Genomic DNA, 18,842 nt, shown 5'->3' on the forward strand with positions numbered 1-18,842 from the left:
ACGCTTCCGACTTTCTTCGTGTGGCGGACGCGTTGACGCCTATGCGTGTCTTTTGCTATGCGCGGGTTTATACGGGTTGTTCGCGTGCGTGTGGGCATTCCGTGTAGTTAGTTCCCTGCAGTACTTCCCCAGTTACGCCTTCTTTTTCACACGTTGTTCCCCATTCCGTGTGTTATGCCCAGGGTCCCGCCCCCTTTTTGGTGTGTGCGCGGACGCTGTGTGCTTTCCCTGTGCACAGCGTTCGGGATGGTGCAATGACGTGTGCGCCACGCATGGGTTTGGCGCACATTTCGGGAAAAACACGCGCAGGAGCTTCCATGAATCGCACACATTTTTCACGCTAGCGCCTGCTTGTGCCAGCTTGCGCCACTTTTTTGGCGCCCGTTTGTTCCATGAATCGGCCAGTTAGTCTGTAAAATGCAAGCACATTGCTTTGCTTGTTCCCTCAGCTGACATATTCCAACCGGCAATGAAAATGGATGTTTCCTGTTTTGATTTGGACCATATGTCCCACACACAACTGGAACAAAACACAAAGTTGAGCCATTCTCTCTGTGCATCAGAACTAGTGATCCCTTACTATTATATTTTACTAACACCAACCTATTAGTTCACAAACCAGATTTAAATATGGTGTGCTCTAGCAGCCACATATATTTTGTCTTTCTTACTTTCACCCGTCAGATTAAAGACAACACTGGAAATGGTGTTACCACTTTCAAATGAGACGTTCAGAGCCTTATTACTCTTCCAAATTGATCACCGTTTCAGTTTATACTTTACTCTCCACACCTCCAAAGGCCAAACATTCCAGTTAAAATGTATTCAGAAATAGGGGGCCAAGAATATTCAGCTCATCTCCTTTATGCAGTGGAAACACTCCAAGTCAGTACACAGAATAAAGACAATGGACACTTACCGGCAGTTGTGGTTGTAGTTGTAGTTGCTAGAAGAGGATTGACAGACAAAGTTAAGCCATTCTCTGTTTGAATTATATATAGCCTTGCTCTTATCAATAATGCTTGGCTCCTGCAATGCATTACATAAGAAATCAGATGTACATATAATTTGTATCAAAAGTCACATATGTTATGACTTGGTGTCATTCACCCTTCAAATTCAAAATATCCCAAATAAATTATGGTACCCCTTCCACATGCTAAGAAGACCCATTCAGCACTTCCTTAACATGTCACATAAAGTGAGGTGCCCCGAGCCAAAATAGATCACTGATCCAGACTATTCTTGATTGTTCCCAAAAGCTTGATTCTGCATTTACAGGCTATTCAGAAAAAGATGGCCAGGTTCATCCAGGGTCTGAGAGGAAACCTTCACATCTTAGTAGTCCTCAGTTCCCTACATTAACTCCCAGAATACAAAGACATTTCCATAAAATGCTTGTGTGCCGTTCGCTAAGCGTACTCGCATGTTGGCGAGGATACATTAATTGGAAAGTTACCATGCAAGGCCCTCCCAGGGTCATGTAATCAGCAAACTAATTTGAACTTCCCATTGACTCTTCAAGTAGGAGAAACTCAGAGTCGGACTGTGCTGCGCAACAGCTGTCTGCTTGTGGAGCCATTTCTTTAGCTGCATGAAATCAATATGCACCTGTCTACACTTGGCCTCACACTTTTGCTCTATGTTTGCCTAGGGGTCGGGTCACATATTAAGTGGTGAGAGACCCTTGTAAGATGTAGGATTTTCTTTGATCCTGATTGCACCAAATTGGTCAAACAAGATACTGCTGCAGAGCGCATCTGTACTTGCCCGCAAATTTTGCTGTGTGTGCACTACGGATGAAGCACATGTAGCGTATTCAGCGTGATTATCCAGGTTCAGGCTTTTCATGCATCTTAATTCTGCTGCGCTACAAAAATGAATGATTGCTGTAGATTTCATGTGCACTTGGCTACTCTAAAGGGTTTGCCTTACCTTACTGAAAAATAACTCGTCATCAGGGTGGTGTCCAACTAAAGAGTCTGTCCTCTGTGCAACTCTGTCCTGCACTGGCCCTATCACTAAACAAATGAAGGTTTTAACAAACAGAAATAGTTTCAGGATAATGACTCCCATTTGTTGTCAATCTTAGGCTGTTCATCAACAATCATTTGCAATGGCTTCTGATTCAACAAAAGGTAAGAGCAGGGGAATGACTCCCTTCTCCTGGTCTCAGCGGCTCAGCCTTAAGGGCTGTCTCCAGGGAGTCTCTGTTAACATTCCGTATATGTTCTTGGAGTTCTTCCCAGGGATTTCCCATGCTTGACCAATGTCCAGAAGTTGGTTCTTTCAGCACTATATATATTCCGGTATTAGCCCCAGATTTTGCTGTGTGTGCATCACGGATGAAGCACATGTAGCATGGCCAGCATGATTACCTTCTATTCCTACACATAGTGAAACTCATAGGTCACATTGTTGGTCCATATCCTACTTCCCTGTTCAACTTCTCTTTTGACAGTGCCTTGTGTCCATAATCCAACACGTCAGATACTCTAACCACTAGCCTTAAGAAACCTGGCCTAGAACCTACCTGCCCTGCACATTTTAGTAGTGTCTCTCTTCTACCTTACTATTCTAAAATTCTAGAGCATGTCGTGTTTAAACTACTCTCTCGGTTCCTTGACAAACACAACTGCTGGGGCCCTCTGCAATCTGTATTCCGACCTGTGCACTTTACTGAGTAAACTTGCCTCAATGACAGCAACTGCATCTCTATCACTTGTCATACTAAACATTCATCTATTCTTATATTCTTTTGGACATCTCTGCTGCCTTCAATATCATCAACTATTCTGACCATCTCTCAGCATCCTGGTCATCAGGAACAAGCCCTCACTTGGTTTGCTTCATATCTCGTCCCCAGACACATCAAGGCTCTCTGGAACAGCCTTTACTCCCTACCCACCCCCTTACTGCTGGTGTTCCCGAAGGGTCTGCACTGGGTCCACTTCTCTTCACTCTGTATACCTCTGAGTGCATAGTGGAAACTCATTCCCATCATCTTCAAAACTATATACAAGCTTGTCCCACCCTATCTATCAGGCAATCTGACTCCCTACTCACCCCTACACTCCCTTAAATCATTCTAGGCTCGCCTGATTACCATCTCTCATACCCTGAGCCCCGTCTCGTTTTTGCTCACTTCTTCTCCTATATCCCTTACTCTGTAATGCTCATAATCATCATCGCCTGACTACTGCCACTGTATTTCTTTTTTTAATCCAACATCCTAACTCTCCTCCCATCTGAGGAACCACGTGCATAGCATTCTATGCCACTACATATCCATGTTCTCCTTAGCCCTTACTTTGTTAAAGCAAAGCACTCATCCCTCACTCCTTCATCCTAAAACATAGCACTTACTCCACTACCCCATTCCTACGTGAAGCCCTACTGTCCCTGGGCCTTGCTCGTGTTTCTACCTCCCCAGGTCTTATATCACTACTCTCTCTCCCATTGTTAAGGACACTAGTCCTCCGCTCTGTAAATAAATGTTAAAAGTTATGTAAGCATTTTTGTATGAAAAAATGCATTGCATTCCATGTAATTTCCATTAAATAAATAAAAACCATTGCAAAACCCTGAGGAAGTATGTTGTAGGCCCTTATATCTTTAGTATATTTCTGAGAACTTGTTGAACTGTTCTGACGTCTAGGGTGCTTCCTTTTATTATTTCCCTTCCCCTTAGATTGTCTTGGTTGCAATCTTGGATGGAAATGCGCCTTCTAATTTCTTGAAGCCCTGACAGCGTTTCTTATATTGAGCAGTTTTCCCATTGGTACACGGGCTGCTTGGTGCCCCACTGCGCCAGTCACTGAGCTCCTTAGGAAGACTTGGGTTTCCCCTTGTCCTGATTGTGGGTCTATGTTCCTTCCTGGAGGCCCTCTTTATATGTCTTGAAGGATTCTGCTATTCTCCACGTATGCTGCTGCGCCACCAGGGTTCTGACAGATCACCTGTTTGTTTACCTCATTCCATCTGACTCAGGAGAGCCAAAGACTGTCAGCTCCTTCTCTTCACTGTTATGCTATGTGCCTGCTACTGGGCTACATCATCCTGTTCATATGGCGTGGAAGTTCAATAGACGCTCCCTACATAGGTCAACTTTGGTCCCCATTCTAACTCTGCTATTTGTAAGCAATAGATTCTACTGGCATCTTGGCCCAACGTATATTTATTTTACCGTGGCCAGTAAAGCTCTCAGACTAAGTAATATTTTACTTTTTTCTAGGCTCCAGCCTAATTAAAGTAATTTAACATTTTCTAATTTCATCTCAATTTAATTCTAGTTGCAGACAAATGTTCTATGTAAAAGCCACAACCATGCAAGAAAGTGTTTTACAAGGCAGCCTCTTTGTCCGGCTTTTACTCAGAGGTCATATGCAAAGCCAAGATTCTGAGTGATTAAAATGACACTTACGTTACAGAGGAAAAAACAATCAGTTGTAGTTTTCGTGTGTCCTCTTATGCACAGCCTGCCTCTTACTCACAAGCCGATTTCACAAACAGCATCTCTTCTGTTTCCAAACCAGATTAATAACGTTTATTGAAAACTATATTTCTCAATGAGTGAACCTTATATACGCATTTGAGTTGCAGGTGCTGAATTTAATGGTTGGAGTTACTTTATCTCCGGGCACAGCTTGAGTGGCTCCTTAAAGCAGGTCTGTTCATTGCTTAATGAGGTGGGCCTTTCGCCGAGGGGCTGGTTCATTGCATATGGGTGTCGCCCAGAACAGCAATAATCCCTTTTCCTACAAATAACTACTTTTATTGTCTGTGTTTACCAAACATATATTTTTTATACTTTCATATTGAATTGATTTGTATTATATATATATTATTTGCATACATGTAGGAAAGGAAAATTCATTACATCCATTAAGTCAAGAAAAATATTTTAATAGTACATACAATATAGAGACATATTAAATATAAACCTAAAATCAACATACTTTGTGCCTAATTCAGAGTTTGCAGGTATCCTTGTATGCCCTCAGGATACTGGCAATCGGAATCACTGTTAGCGGCACTTGGTCTGCCGGCATTACCGGCAGATTACAAGTACCGGTAAGAGCGGTTAATCCCCATTCCATGGAGTCCAGCAGGACTGCATGGGGGGATTTACTGGCATTACCGGCACTGGTAATTACTGGCTATTTCTCCTGGTGGGGTGGTGGAATAACCTTCAGCTCTTAGCTGTGAGGGTGCCTTAGGTAATGTCAGCACCCCCAGTGGCAAATTCGGAGTTTAGAACAAGGAAATCATCTCTCCAAGCATAAGGGCAGCCCACAGACGCTCACCAACATTAGCATATTTATTTATTTATTTGCATTTATATAGCGTGCACACAGCCCAGAGTCATCAAGGCACTGTTACAAGATAATGGCTTAGTTACAGTACATAGATAGGCGGCTAGGTTACATTTGCTCACAGTATAACATGGCTTGGTTGTATTACTTGTTATGTGCCTGGGTTAAATTGGCCCATATCTGAGTCTAGATAAGACATATTGGTTACGCATGTGATAGCGCAGCACAGGGTTACAGTTTGAGCTGCATGTCATGCTTCATTGTCAATAGAATACAGATGTTTGACATTAGACATGTAGTGGTAGCTGGGTAGATGCCTTAGGGCGGTGTGTGTGACCTTTTAGGCAAACTGTCTTGTTCTGATTGTTTCCAGTGCCTGAAGGCAATGAAAGGCAAGCTTGACTCTCCCACTCTGGCACGTTTAACTCTGGTAACAGGAAATAGATTGGCGTATGGTGTTCTTGTGGTTCTGGAGGCCTGAGGAATGATGACGCTGTGTGATAAGTAGGTGGTGCTGTGTAATGGATGCATTTGTGCATGTGTGCGGGAGAGCAAGCGTTTTGAAGAGAATGCACTGGTGGACAGGCAGCCAGTGTGCTTGCTGTCTGGCTACTGAGATGTGTTCTCTTTTATGGATGCCCAGAGGAGCTGCATTTTTTAGTTGAGATGCCTGTGAAGAGGACATTGCAATAGTAATCGGGTATATATATATATATATATTATTACTTGTTTTGGTTGGGGGTAGAGTTCCATTAGACCACCAGGATTGTTTGTGTTTGAAAGGAGGGGTGGCCCTCTCCCCCAACCTAAGTGGATGAGGGCATCTTATGTAGCCTTCCCTGGGTGGCAGATTTCTGCCCCTAGGAAGGGTTACATGAGATGCTCCCATCCACCTCCCCCACACCCCCAACAGCAAACTAGGATTCCTGGGTGGTGTTACGACAGCCTACATGTGGGAAAAAAGGGGGCAACTTTGGCCGAGATATCTCATGTAACAATGAAGTTACAAGGGATTGAATGGCGAAATACCAAAATCGCCAAAAAAGGCCTTGGCACTGGGGGGGGGGGAACTACCCATGGCAGTTAAGGGGTTAAGATGGTAAAGCCCCATAGGAGATATAATTTGCAAGGTAGCCAGTGAGTTAATGCTCCAAATGCAGATTGTGCATTGGAATATGTAACACCTGTGTTCAGCAGCTGGCTTAATCTTCTGGTGGGATAATAGGCAGAGTGAATGCATTCAGCTTCCGATGCAAAACAGCATTAACCAGGTCAATTGGTTCAGAAAAAGTGGTGGAAAACCCTATTACTGTCGCTTTTTCTAATTGGCCAGATTTTCGTGCATTTTCTGGGTGGAGTTCGGGGGCCAAGTGGACACACCAGGACCCCCTGTATTTCCCACTCCACCAGACAAATGCGGCCTTACTGCCAGCATGGATTCTCATGCTGGAAATAAGGAAAGGGATTCCTCTGGGATCTGCTTGGAAATGAAACCTGGTAAAAGCGGGCGGAGTCCAGAGGAAGCCATTGTCAATTCTGCCAGCAATCGCTAATTGCGCAAGGTATTTACACTCTTCCAAAGTGGAAAAGCAATGTGATTTCACCTGCCTTTTACACTAAAATCTTCCATTTTGTGGCAGAAAAGTATAAACTTGCGCCAAAGGAAGTGGTCCACTACATGTAGTTTACTTTGCGCCTTGATGCTTGGGGGTTTTGCGTGATGCTACACATGTAATAAATAAATAAATACATTTAACATGACCCCAGATAAATGGTAATTCATGATCAGAATGAGTGAACATGGCATGTCGCTGGTAAGAGGGTGTCCTGTGCTTCTTGAGTGCGTTGGCAAATGCCCTTAATTGCCATCTTGCGTTAAGCAGGTGCTTAAACCCATCAGTGTGGATTGCGCAATAATATGTCGACAGAGGTATTTCAAATGGCTAATTTCGCTCTTTGGGTGACATTGTAAAAGTGGAAGAATGTTGCCCAGCATGTGCCACTTTCTCTGCGGAGTGAATTGTGCACACCCCGAGTAAGAAGTGTGAAAAACCCACAAAGGCACTGTGCCCTGCTCTTTCTGACTCGGGTAAGTCTGAGGTGGCAAGCCTGTACCCTAGTTTATGTGGCAAAGGATTCCAGACTTCTGAGGCTGATAACATTAGTAGCATTGAGTTACATGTCACCTGACAGGTATGTGTGATGAAGTTGCAAAGCAGAGCTGTTAGTGGGCTAAAGCAGGAGGCAATGTCTGCCTACCCTCAAAGGGTACGTATAACCAAAAGTAATACGCCCCTACCCCCATCATGGCTGTGTGGGCCAGGCTACAAACCAGGGCAAGAATGCCATCCAATCATTCTTGCCCACGAGTATGGTACCCCTCGTACTCCAGGAACCCTGTTGAGCAACCTCTGTGCTTTCCAGATGATACTAACATTATTTAAAGCCAGAAGTCTAAAAGGTAATCACTTAATTGCAGCTGGAAATTAGCTCCTGGCATGATCAAAATGTCTTATCCAAGTGTGACATCATACACTTCATTTATAAGCTGTATGTGTGTTCTCGCGTTTCTTCATCCACTGAATTACTGTTAGAAACAAAGGCAAGAGTTGTGTCTCTTGTGTAGGCATTAGGAAGGCAGTTGCCAGCCTCTGGCATAATATGCCCATGTTCTTCCAATATTGGCTAGCTGTTTCCCTCTTGTGGCCAGGTAGAACCATCATGGCAGTGACTGGCAAATGCCTTTCCCCTGCAGGCAGAAAAGCGAAATAAGAGGCCAATTCAAGACACAAAACAAATAGAAGTTAAGACAGGCTGCAGCTGCCATTGCTGTGTTAGGGAGAATATGTTGAGTGTTCGAGCAAGGAGGTATGTATTAAGCAAGCAGGCAGTGAGACAAGGGAGAGGCAAAGAAAGGCCACAGGGGCTCTTTGAATAATGTAACAGGGCAGAGGACCCATGCTCTGCCGTCCTAGTAACATATGAGAGAATCAAATAGATCAGGCTCTGCAGAAAATGTTAAACGAAAAAGGAACAGAGTCCAGCTCTGCATTCAGAATAACAAAGGCAAAGAAAGGCTGGGCTCTGAAGCCAGCATGAGATGGAATAAGAGGGACAAAACTTATCGTGAGAGGCTGGCCCCACATAGCGGGCTGCCCCTCTGTCCACCCCCCTGGGTCCACATATACCCCACCTAATAGGCATCCCCCGGTCCGACACATCCGGCCGCGGACCTGGGGAGTGCTTGTAATGAAAACTGCTTTGTTGTAACCACCTTCCTTCTACGGTAACCAGACTATGTATGTCCTCATGTAACAGCGCCACGATGCCCCCGGGCTGATGTGCGCTCTAAATAAATCTGAATAAATAAATAAATAAATAAATAAATAAATACATAAATTATTAGGAGGTGGGCTTACGATCGCTCATCCTCCTTGTTTGCTGTACACACACCCCCACCCACCCGGAGGACAGTTAAAGCAGCAACATCACACACCTAGTCCCTCTACTCCCATAACAGGGCTTACTCAGAGGTACAAACAAGATTTCCTCTTTCTTTGAAACCCCCACCCTTCCTTCCAAGAGATACTCACACGTCTCCTTGCCCCACACAAAAAAAGTAGCAACTTGCAGTTGGTAGAAAAGGCTGCAACTCCTTTATTTGGCAGGAGTCCACTTACAGGTGATCTGCCTCTTAACGAGCTGGCGTCCTAGCTGTGGCCCACTGGAAGTTATTTCCTCTCTCTTACCATGAGCTCATAGTCGGATGAAACATCCAGAAATGCAACATACAAAGACATGTTCTTTGCTGCTGCATCCTTTAATGTTCTTCTGTTTTCTTTTCTCTTGTTTTATACAGTGATATTTGTAATTTAATACGTACTGCTATTTTAATTCTAGTTTTGTGAAAAGTCGAGTTCTTTGACTAAAACACAATAAATAAATAAATAAAGCAAAGTCCCCAAGATGTCCCCTGTCCCCCCCAGATTGTATGTGTCTCCTACGCCCCTGATCTTCACATAGTGAGAAACGTTCAATTATCCTCTGTAGCCCGATATGGGTAGGGTGAAAAAACAATACATTAGCAGCTAATGCCAGCCAGTGCAGTGACATCTTTCAGGAAGGCAGCTGGAATGACCCCATAATCTGTCGGGATAGGCAATGTATACGTTGAAGAGCTTGGGGGCGAGGATACCACTCTGGAGCAGGCAACAAAGATCACTAAAGAGCACAACAGAGGATCCTCTTTTGTCAATTTTAATAATTGTTTCAGTATCTCTCAAGTCCTCAGTTTAGACCACAGTCTCTCCCTAATAACTCGATCAAAAGCACATGTCATGCCTATGCTTGCAATATAGATGTTTTTATCCATATTCAAGTGAGAAAGAGCATGGAGATAAGATAGCAAAGTGGCAATGGGTGAGGTGCCCTATGATTTTTGAAAGGCCATTTGGAACCATAAAATGTGCCCAATTTCTCTACCCAGGAATCCATCTCTCTAAGCAACAATGCTGCAAAGACGATTCTGCTGGCATCCAGGATTGCTATTGGTCGATCATTTCTTGGGCTCTCTCTCTTTATCTCCTTTCTTATAGATAGGAATTATATCAGAAAGGTTTCCAAGTAGGGGGTATGATATCTTTTTGGATAATATCATCAACCAAAAAATACAGGATCCTGGCCCAAAACAAGGGGTTTGACTTAAGGATACAAGGAGAAATTCCAGTAGTCCAGATCAAGGGCCTTTAAAGTCTACAACATTTTGATTGTTGCCAGGATGCCATCCCCCAAAAAGTGTCCTTCCCATTTAGGAAGTTCATGAAGTAGCAACCACTACTGTTAAAGAGGAGGAGTTAATGGCAGAATATATAGTCTTGAAATGAGATACCCACGCCTCCTCAGTGATCGTACAAATGGCAATGTTGGTTGCATAAAATGATCATAGTTGGTAGCTTCCCAAATGTATGAGGGTCTCTTGCCATTAAGTGTGTACAAAATATTCCAGCTATCATTCACATCAATATCTCATGCTCTTACAAACGTTTTGATATCTCTGTCGAAGTCGCTAGTTTGCCTTGGTCTATCCTTTAGGATACATCTCAACTCAGCTCTTTTCAATCTTTTGGCTTCTGTTATTTGTTCATTATAGACATGTTCTACTCTTTTTCTACCCCCACAAGTACCTCTTAAAAATCTTTATAGGCAAGCAAAAATAGTCTCGCTATAGGTAAAAACACTTCTTACACCAAAAGCCAAAATGTTCTCAAGAACAGTTAGCAAAGACAGATTTAATGGATTTAGTTTTACTGAATTCCAAAGTACACTAAGACCATTTCTACAAGGAGTAGTAAGAGTGAAGGAGAGATCCCACCAAGACCTGTGAATGAAATATTGTGTGTAAAGGTGATATACATGTCAGTGCTTATGAGTTTGGACTGATTAAATAAGGGTGAACTAATGATGTCAATTTCCCTAGAGAGAAAAACATGGTCTATCCAAGAGGATGATCTCCCTCACTTCCAGGTTACGATGACAGGTAATAGGAGATGAATACCCCAGGAATTGATACCATTTCTCCAGATATCACATCTTTAATTCTCAAGTTGTTGATTTCAAGAGAGAGAGAGATTCCTTAGATGAAGAAGAGAGATCCCCTATAATATGAAGCTGCACCATCTGAATTAAAGTCGATCGCTATGATTCTCTCCCCCCTCACCCATGCTGAACTCCTGGCTGATACTGAGACTGCACTGGTTACCTGGCCACCCATCTGATCTCAGGCCCTAGCCCTGCCAGTTACATGCCTATACTGCCTTATGGGCAACCCCTGCACCTGGGGACTGTTTTCTGTATCCCTAGAGTCCGCCCACCAGCACTTATGTCTGCACTCACCCTGCACTGCCACCAGCTGGCCGTTCTTTTATTTATCTTGAGATTTATTATCCCATATACTGCACTTTAACCTCCCCCTGCCCCGCCGCACTTTTCTTTTCGCCCTTGCACTTGCGCGATCTGAATGACACCTGGCCTAGTAAGATCATTGTCTGTCTTCCCTCTGTTCCCCCTCCCATGCCTCGTTGCACCTTGAAACATTTGTGTATAGGCGTATTATAAATGCCATATCATATCATATCATAACATTGATAGGATTTACATAACCAAACCACATGTCCAAGATTAATATGGACGAATGCACACCAAACTTTGCAAAAAAACTTTGCAAAAAAAGTATATGGTGCACTCTGAATTGTGTTGCAAAGTTTGGTCCGGGGGGGGGGGTAAAGTTGTAGGGGGGTCCCAACATTTCTTTTTTTCTCATAGGATGAATGGGGGAAAAACTTTGCGCACGCCTACAGCTCAAACCGCTGGACGGATTTTCACCAGATTTGCGGCAGGAGCAGCAAATTTAATTACCCACGGTAATTGGTGGGTATGAGTGGATCTAGGGTTTGCTTTTTTAGCAATGGCAATACCCAGGATTGTTTGAGGATGCTAGGGGCAATGCCAGATGCACATGAAGCATTGATGAGTTTGGAGACAAACTGGGCAAGATCTCTTGCAGCATCTTTTATGAGCTGGGCTGGGCAGAGGTCACCCTTGCATTTGGACGGCTTGCGTGAAAGAATAACGTTCTCAGCCTCAAGAATGGATGTTTGGTAAAGTTGAAACGGGCGATGGAATCAGGTTCCTTCAAAGGGAAGTCAGGAGTATTATTGTTCGGATGAGGTGGGTGGTTAAGTGTGTCTTTTTTGTGGCTATTTTATTTTGAAGAGTAGTAATTTTATTGGAGAGTGCCAGTTGTATGTCTGAACAACATGTTTGTCTTTGGTGCAGGTGTCAGGAATGGGGTTGGGAAACTCTAATTCCTTAAGGATGGTAAACAATTCCTTCATGCTAGAATTAGCATTGCAAACACGCTTATTGTAGGAGTTAGGCTTGGCCACATAGATTTAGTTTTTGTAATGTGATGACATTTCTGTTAATTTAGTTCTATTGGCTTCTGACGGGAGTAACCTCAGGAGGTTACGCAACTCCTCTTTAATTGTTGTAGGTCCTTTAATTGAGGGGTGAACCACTTGTTTAGTTGGGTTTTGGGTTTACTAGGTCTGAGTTTGATTGGGGCAATGTTGTTGAGTAAGGTTAACATATTGGTATTGTACTCCTCAACAAATGTTTCTGGGTCTAGGTGATTGGACAGCTGGTTGAGGGTAGGGAGGATGGCTGGGATCACTTTATCCACTGTGTTACTCTTTTTATTCCTAGTTAGGCAAGGTGGGGCAGTTGGGGTGACTAGAGGAAGTGATCTGATGGTAGATAGTTCAAAGGACAGGAGGAAATGGTCTGTCGAAGGTTGCGGGGAGATGGTTATGATATTGGTAGTACAATTGTAGTCCACCACCCAGTCAAGAATTCTCCCTTTGTTGTGTGTGGGTTCAGTGATTTTTTGGGCTATGCCAAGTTCGGAGAGAATACTGGCGATGGATGTGGCGTGTTTGTCTAGTGGATCATTAAAGCCCAGGTTGAAATCCCATAAGAGTAGTAGTTGAGAAGTAGTTTTGAGATTATTGGATAGCAGGGTGTAAATGTCCTCCTCAAACGTCCCAGTAGGGCTGGGGGGGCTGTAGATAAGGTAAATAGTGAGGGTCTGGCAGTTAAGTAGCAGAGGTTTGGCTGTGGGACTTCACAGGATTCGGTAACTTGAGCGGGTGTAATTCTCATAGAATGCTGGATTTAGAGATAATGGCAATGTCACTGCCTTGTGTCTTATCTCTGTCCTGTCTAAGTATGGTGTATCCATCAGGGTCTGCTAAAGAGAGTAAGGGTCTTGATGCTTCGTGCAGCCATGACTCAGTGATGGCAAGAAAATCCAATAAAAATACCACTTTCAAATGCTTCACCTTATTATGACCTTCCTCAATACCCCACATAAAGTAGAGGCGTTCAGAGCCTTATTACTCTTCCAAATTGATCACTCTTTCAGTTTATACTTTACTCTGCACACCTCCAAAGGCCAAACACTCCAGTTAAAATATATTCAGAAATAGGCGGCCAGGATGATTCTGCTCTCCTCGTTTACTCAGAAGAAATACTCCAAGTCAGTATACAGAATAAAGACAATGAACACTTACCTGAAGTTTTGGTTGTAGGTGTAGTTGCTAGAAAAGGATTGAAGGTTGAGCCATTCTCTGTTTGAATTGTATGCGGTCTTGCTCTTATTAATAATGCTCAGTACCAGCAATGCATTACATGAGAAACCAGATATACATATAATTTGTATCAAAAGTCGCATATGTTACGACTTGCTGTCATCCACCCTTCGAATTCAAGACATCACAAAGAAATTGTGCTAATCCTTCCACATGCTACAACTCATTCTGCACTTCCTTAATATGTCACATAAAGTGGAGGTGCCCCGAGCCAAAATAGTTCGCTACTCCAGACTATTCTTGATTGCACCCAATGGCTTGATTCTGCAGTTAAAAGATATTCAGAAAAAGATGGCCAGTCCTCAGCTCCCTACATTAACTCCCAGAAGAAAAAGACATTTCCATGAAATCTGTGTGTGCCATTCACTAAGAGTACTGGGATGTTGTTGAGGTAACATTCATTGGAACGTCACCATGCAAGGTCCTCCCAGGGTCATATGATCAGCAAACTACTCTGAACTTCCCATTGACTGTTCAAGTAGGAGAAACTCCTTGTCAGTCTGCACAGTGCGTCTGCACTTGACCTCACACTTTTGCTCTGTATTTGCCTAAGGGTCGGGTCACATTTGCAACAATGAATGATTGCTTTAGATTTCATCTGCAATTGACAACTCTAAAGGCTTGGCCCTCCCTACCTGAAAAATAACTCGGCTGCTCGTTTTCAGAGTTGTTGCCAAACTAAAGAGTCTGTTCTCTGTGCAACTCTGTCTTGCACTGACCCTACCACTAATCAAAAGAAAGTTTTAACAAACAGAAATAGCTCCATGATAATGACTCCCTTCTCCTGGTAAACTGAGTCAATCTTAGGGTGTTCTTCAACAATAATTTGCAATGGCTTCTGATTCAACAAAAGGTAAGGCCATGAGAATAACTCCCTTCTCCTGGCCTCGGTGGCTCAGCGTTCAGGGCTGTCTACATAGAGTCTATGTTAACAATCCTTAAATGTTCTTGTAGTTCTTGCCAGGGATTGTCCCTGGCTTGACCAATTGTCGAGCAGTTGGTTCTTTTCAGCACTATATATATTCTGGTACTTCCTGTGTGTTCTTCTTTATTAACTAAACAGGGGAGACCACTCCCAAAGTGGTCTTGGCTTCTTCTACGATTCCCACCAACACTATTGTTGGAGAGACCACTCTAGTAACTTCCTTAGTTCAGAATGTCTCTCACATGATCATTGTGATGAGGGAGATTACTCCTCATACACTATTCACGTGATATACCTTTAACACTGTTATTGTGACGAGGGAGATTTCTCCCATTATATTCTACACACTTGATAACTTTGGCACTGGTACTGTCACAAGAGAGATTACTCCCTATGCACTCTTTAATCTTGGTAACTCTGGGCTGTTACTGTGACAAGGGTGATTTCTCCCATTATTTTCTTCACTCTTGCGAAATTTGACACTGTTACTGTCACAAGGGAGATTACCCCTAATGCACTCATTAAGCTTGGTAGCTTAAGCGCTGTTACTGTGATGAGGGAGATACTCCTGATGCCCTCTTTAATCTTGGTATTGGTTGTTTGTTTCCCTGGACGCCACCAGGTTGTTCAGAAGCTCCTGTTACCTTGCCTGTCCTGGGAACACATCTCTGATTCTTCCCAGGTTCTCAAGATTGTATTCCTCGATCAACACTTCCAATAGCCATTCTTTCAGGCTCTTGTTGTGTCTATGTGTCTCCTGGAGTCTTTGGGTTGACAGCCTCAGGGTCGTTGTTCGACCGCATGGTCCAACTCCCAGAGATCATGCCACCGCCTGGGCTTCCCCAGTCCTTAAGTGAGTCGGTTCCCTGTCGGCTCACATAGTGCTTCCTCTGCTGTTTCTGCTTCTTCTTTTTGTTACCTTCGCCACCAAGTACCAGCTCATTTGCAGGACTGTCATGTTCCGAGGTCCTAACTTCCTGGGCTCTGCTTGATGCCAGCTGTTTATTTCATCAAGTCCTTTTTTTGTTTTTTGTCTTGTATCTGGTTCCTCCCCAGCATAGTGCCAAAATCCATCCTTTGTGTCAGTGAAGTACTTTTCATGCCTCTTCGGGGTACTGTCTGGACCTAAAAGAGGCGTAGGTTGCATTACTCCTTCAATCTTCCTCTCTCAGTAGTTTCGGGAGATAAGTTATTATCACTGTGTCTGTACTTTCCATTCTTCCTCATCTCAGTGATGTCAAGTCTTAACCAAGGAAGGAAGGGAATATTGCAGTAACAAACAGTAGTGCATACAGGTGAGATCTCTGAGGACCTGAGATATATCATGGCCTCAATGGTAAGAGCGTTAGGGAATTCCATCATGTAAAAGGAGTCCTTATCAAGTCTCTCCCTGTGAGGTCTCACTTTATGCCACCCTGCAGGAGAATACTGTGTAGAGGATTTATCTCCTTATCCTCACATGGAAGGATCCCCACCTGTGGAAAAGTGAAGGCATCCCTTAAATTGTTACACTCTGCACTTCCGAAGAATTATCTATGTCTCTGACACTCCGCTTGCAGGCTCCAAAAAACTCAGTGGCCTTTGACGCGTATTCTTTTTAAGGCATGCCTTTAGAGATCCATTGCTTCTCAGCTCAATCGCTCAGTATTAAGTCATCTTTACTCTCCGTTGAAACAGGCTCCACCGGCTTCTGATTACACCAGTCTGTTGATGGGGCACTGAAGTTCAATAAGAGGCCCCTACCTAGGATCAAATTCTGTTCCTCAAGCTGGCTTTATGGTTTATTTTAGTGGAAGGTTGTAAAGGCATCCTGACAAAGTGTACATTGTGTGTGGGAGCGAGGGGCCAGTAGGCCCCTCGCAACATTCACTTCTCAGTACAAAACTCAGACCAAGTGCCTCCAGTAGTGGGTAGGCCCCACACCCTTATGCGAAGTTAACTTTGGGTGACATTCGCGTAGATGGGACCACTGAGCAGGATACAAGGCATCAATTTTTTGTACCCCCTTTCGACTCCATCTTGGTGAGCAGGCCTCACTGCTATGGTACAAAATGCTTCTCTCCCTTTCCCCAACACATGGCCCCCACCCTTGTTCCAACTCTGAATGGAAAACTCCACAGCTCTATTCTCACGCTGAAGCCGGAGGTGCTTGCAACAAATAATAAATGTAACACATCTCTTTTCCTCTGAGATCACTATCCTGCATGTGAACAAAAATGAGCTAAGCACATAGCTCACAAATCTCCACAAAAGTGTCCTTGCCCTTTTACCCTCCTAGTGGAAATTCAATGCCATTCTAACCCTGTGTGCCTGTAAGATATTCCTTTTGTGTGCCAGACCACTGACCATGCCGTGATGCCCACACAGCAAACCTTTAACTAACATTAGACCCCTGCTGCAGTATATCATGCCCAGTACTAACAAATGCCACATACCTGAGATTCTTGCATGTGTAAGATACACTCTGGTCATTGTATTATAGTGGTCAAGACCCTTAACCTATGACTTGTGTAAATCTAAATACCATAGATAGTATGGGCACCTGAATGACTTTTATAGAAGATATGATAAACTACTGACAGTCTTTTTGAACCACTAATATCTAGTGCATGCATTATAAAGAATGAATTATTTTAGCTTAGATGGTGACCACCATGTTTCACAGCGACCTGACCTTCACCCTTCCAGAGCACAGATGTCTGACGTCAATCCTCCCACCAACCAAGCTGCCAACCCGGAGGAAGAGATGCCACTGACAGCTGAGACAGCGTGCAACTGACCAATACGGAATCGACATAGTATCCTATGTTAATTGCGTCATGCTACTGTAAAAAAATGTAATGTAACGATAATTTGTCACAGCGCTCTCAGAGACCTAGATAAACTTTTCCTTGAACTCTTGCGGCCTGCTATTTTGTTTCTTATTCCCCTGTCTGGAGAGAGTCTGTTTTATTAATTTTGCACGTGTAAGTCAGGGAGGGAACAAACATTTGTTCACCCCAGTGTGGCAGAAATCTCTGATTAAGTGAAATGTGCCTTTCTGATGGGGTGCACCCTAGTGAAAGGGCTCTAACATGAGTCCAGCAGCCACCACACAAGTCACTCAGTTCCTGATGAGGAAGACAGGGATTCATCTTCAGCTGAAAGCGTCTCTTCTGTGTGGTGGCACTCATGTTCTCACCCTCACATTTCAAGTGTTAAGCATGTTCTCTAGTGATCACACGCTTAAGTTATGGGCCACTCCAGTGCGTTGTAGGCTCTGTCAACTCCACTTCATGACGACTGTCTCCACATTATTAACCCGGAAAATCAGATCTCGTGGTCTTTCAGCATTTTCACGTTACCCTCTATGTGCATTAATGTTGCTGAACATCTTATCCTCATTGCCGATCACCACTTTGAGGTCTGGTTAGATGTAAGCTATTCCAACCTCTGGGCATCTTCATACTCTTAATGAGCCATAAACTGCCCTTAAACATCTCCACTAAATTTAGCAATGGTTTAGCCATGTGTTCTAGGAGATTTGGAAGAGGTTACATTCTGTCATTATCCTGGACACATTTTCCTTTTCACCCCAGGCCAACAGGTGCTGTTTAAAAGTGCACAATGTTGACTTCATGCCAAACCATGCACTGGTGTAATTATGTAACTATTGCTGAATGCATCATGAGTTAATTTAGCAGTTGTACTACATAAAACAAGCATATACATACTTTCTGGAAAGGAGTCCTGTGTCTGTATGGGATATAGTGGGTAATTTATAGAATCCAGCGCACAAGTGGCACATGCAGCTGGCACACTGTGAGCGTGTGCGACAGCCTGTGCCAGCCGCGTGTGCCAAAATCCATTTCCATGGACAGCATATTCATGGATTTCAACATCCATTACCAGCCGTGGCGCAGAGTGGTGCAGCGACCCTGCAGCACCGCCAGTTACGCCCCCAACCCCTTCTCGTGCGCCATGCACAGCGCACAAATCCCGTACATGGTGCACAGGCCAGTGGACCAGCATACAGCCCCCCAACCACAAAAACGCCTGTAAAACTCCCCGGGGCACCCCTCCGAATACATGTACACCCCTGCATGGGGAGAATCACACACGATTGGGCCTGTGCGAGCGGGGTACGTGTATTACTAGGGTTAACGGGGTGTTGCACACGCGATTGGCCCTGTGCGAGCTGGGTACGTGTATTACTCGGGTTCGCAGGGAGTTTCACACGCGATGGGCCTGTGCGAGTGGGGTACATGTATTACTGGGGTTTGCGGGGAGTTTAACACGCGATTGGCCCTGTGTGTGCGGGGTACGTGTATTACTGGGGTTCGTGGGGAGTTTCACACGCGATTGGCCCTGTGCGAGCGGGGTACGTGTATTACAGGGGTTCGCGGGGAGTTTCAC

General features: G+C 44.1%; 1 long non-coding RNA gene across 3 annotated transcripts in view; it reads right to left on the minus strand.

Annotated features, from left to right (window-relative positions):
• Positions 1 to 18,842, minus strand: part of LOC138566008 (uncharacterized) — a 133,409-nt gene that overhangs the window by 99,239 nt on the left and 15,328 nt on the right. For 2 of the 3 annotated variants that reach the window (XR_011301779.1, XR_011301788.1), the window contains exon 2: positions 920 to 946. This is a non-coding gene — a long non-coding RNA (uncharacterized lncRNA). Of the gene's footprint in view, positions 1 to 919; positions 947 to 13,444; positions 13,472 to 18,842 lie in introns of all 3 variants that reach the window. The other variant, XR_011301784.1, reaches the window with a different exon arrangement.

Source organism: Ambystoma mexicanum, chromosome 1p (assembly GCF_040938575.1).
Source record: "Ambystoma mexicanum isolate Mex_15411 chromosome 1p, UKY_AmexF1_1, whole genome shotgun sequence".
Classification (NCBI taxonomy): Eukaryota; Metazoa; Chordata; class Amphibia; order Caudata; family Ambystomatidae; genus Ambystoma; species Ambystoma mexicanum.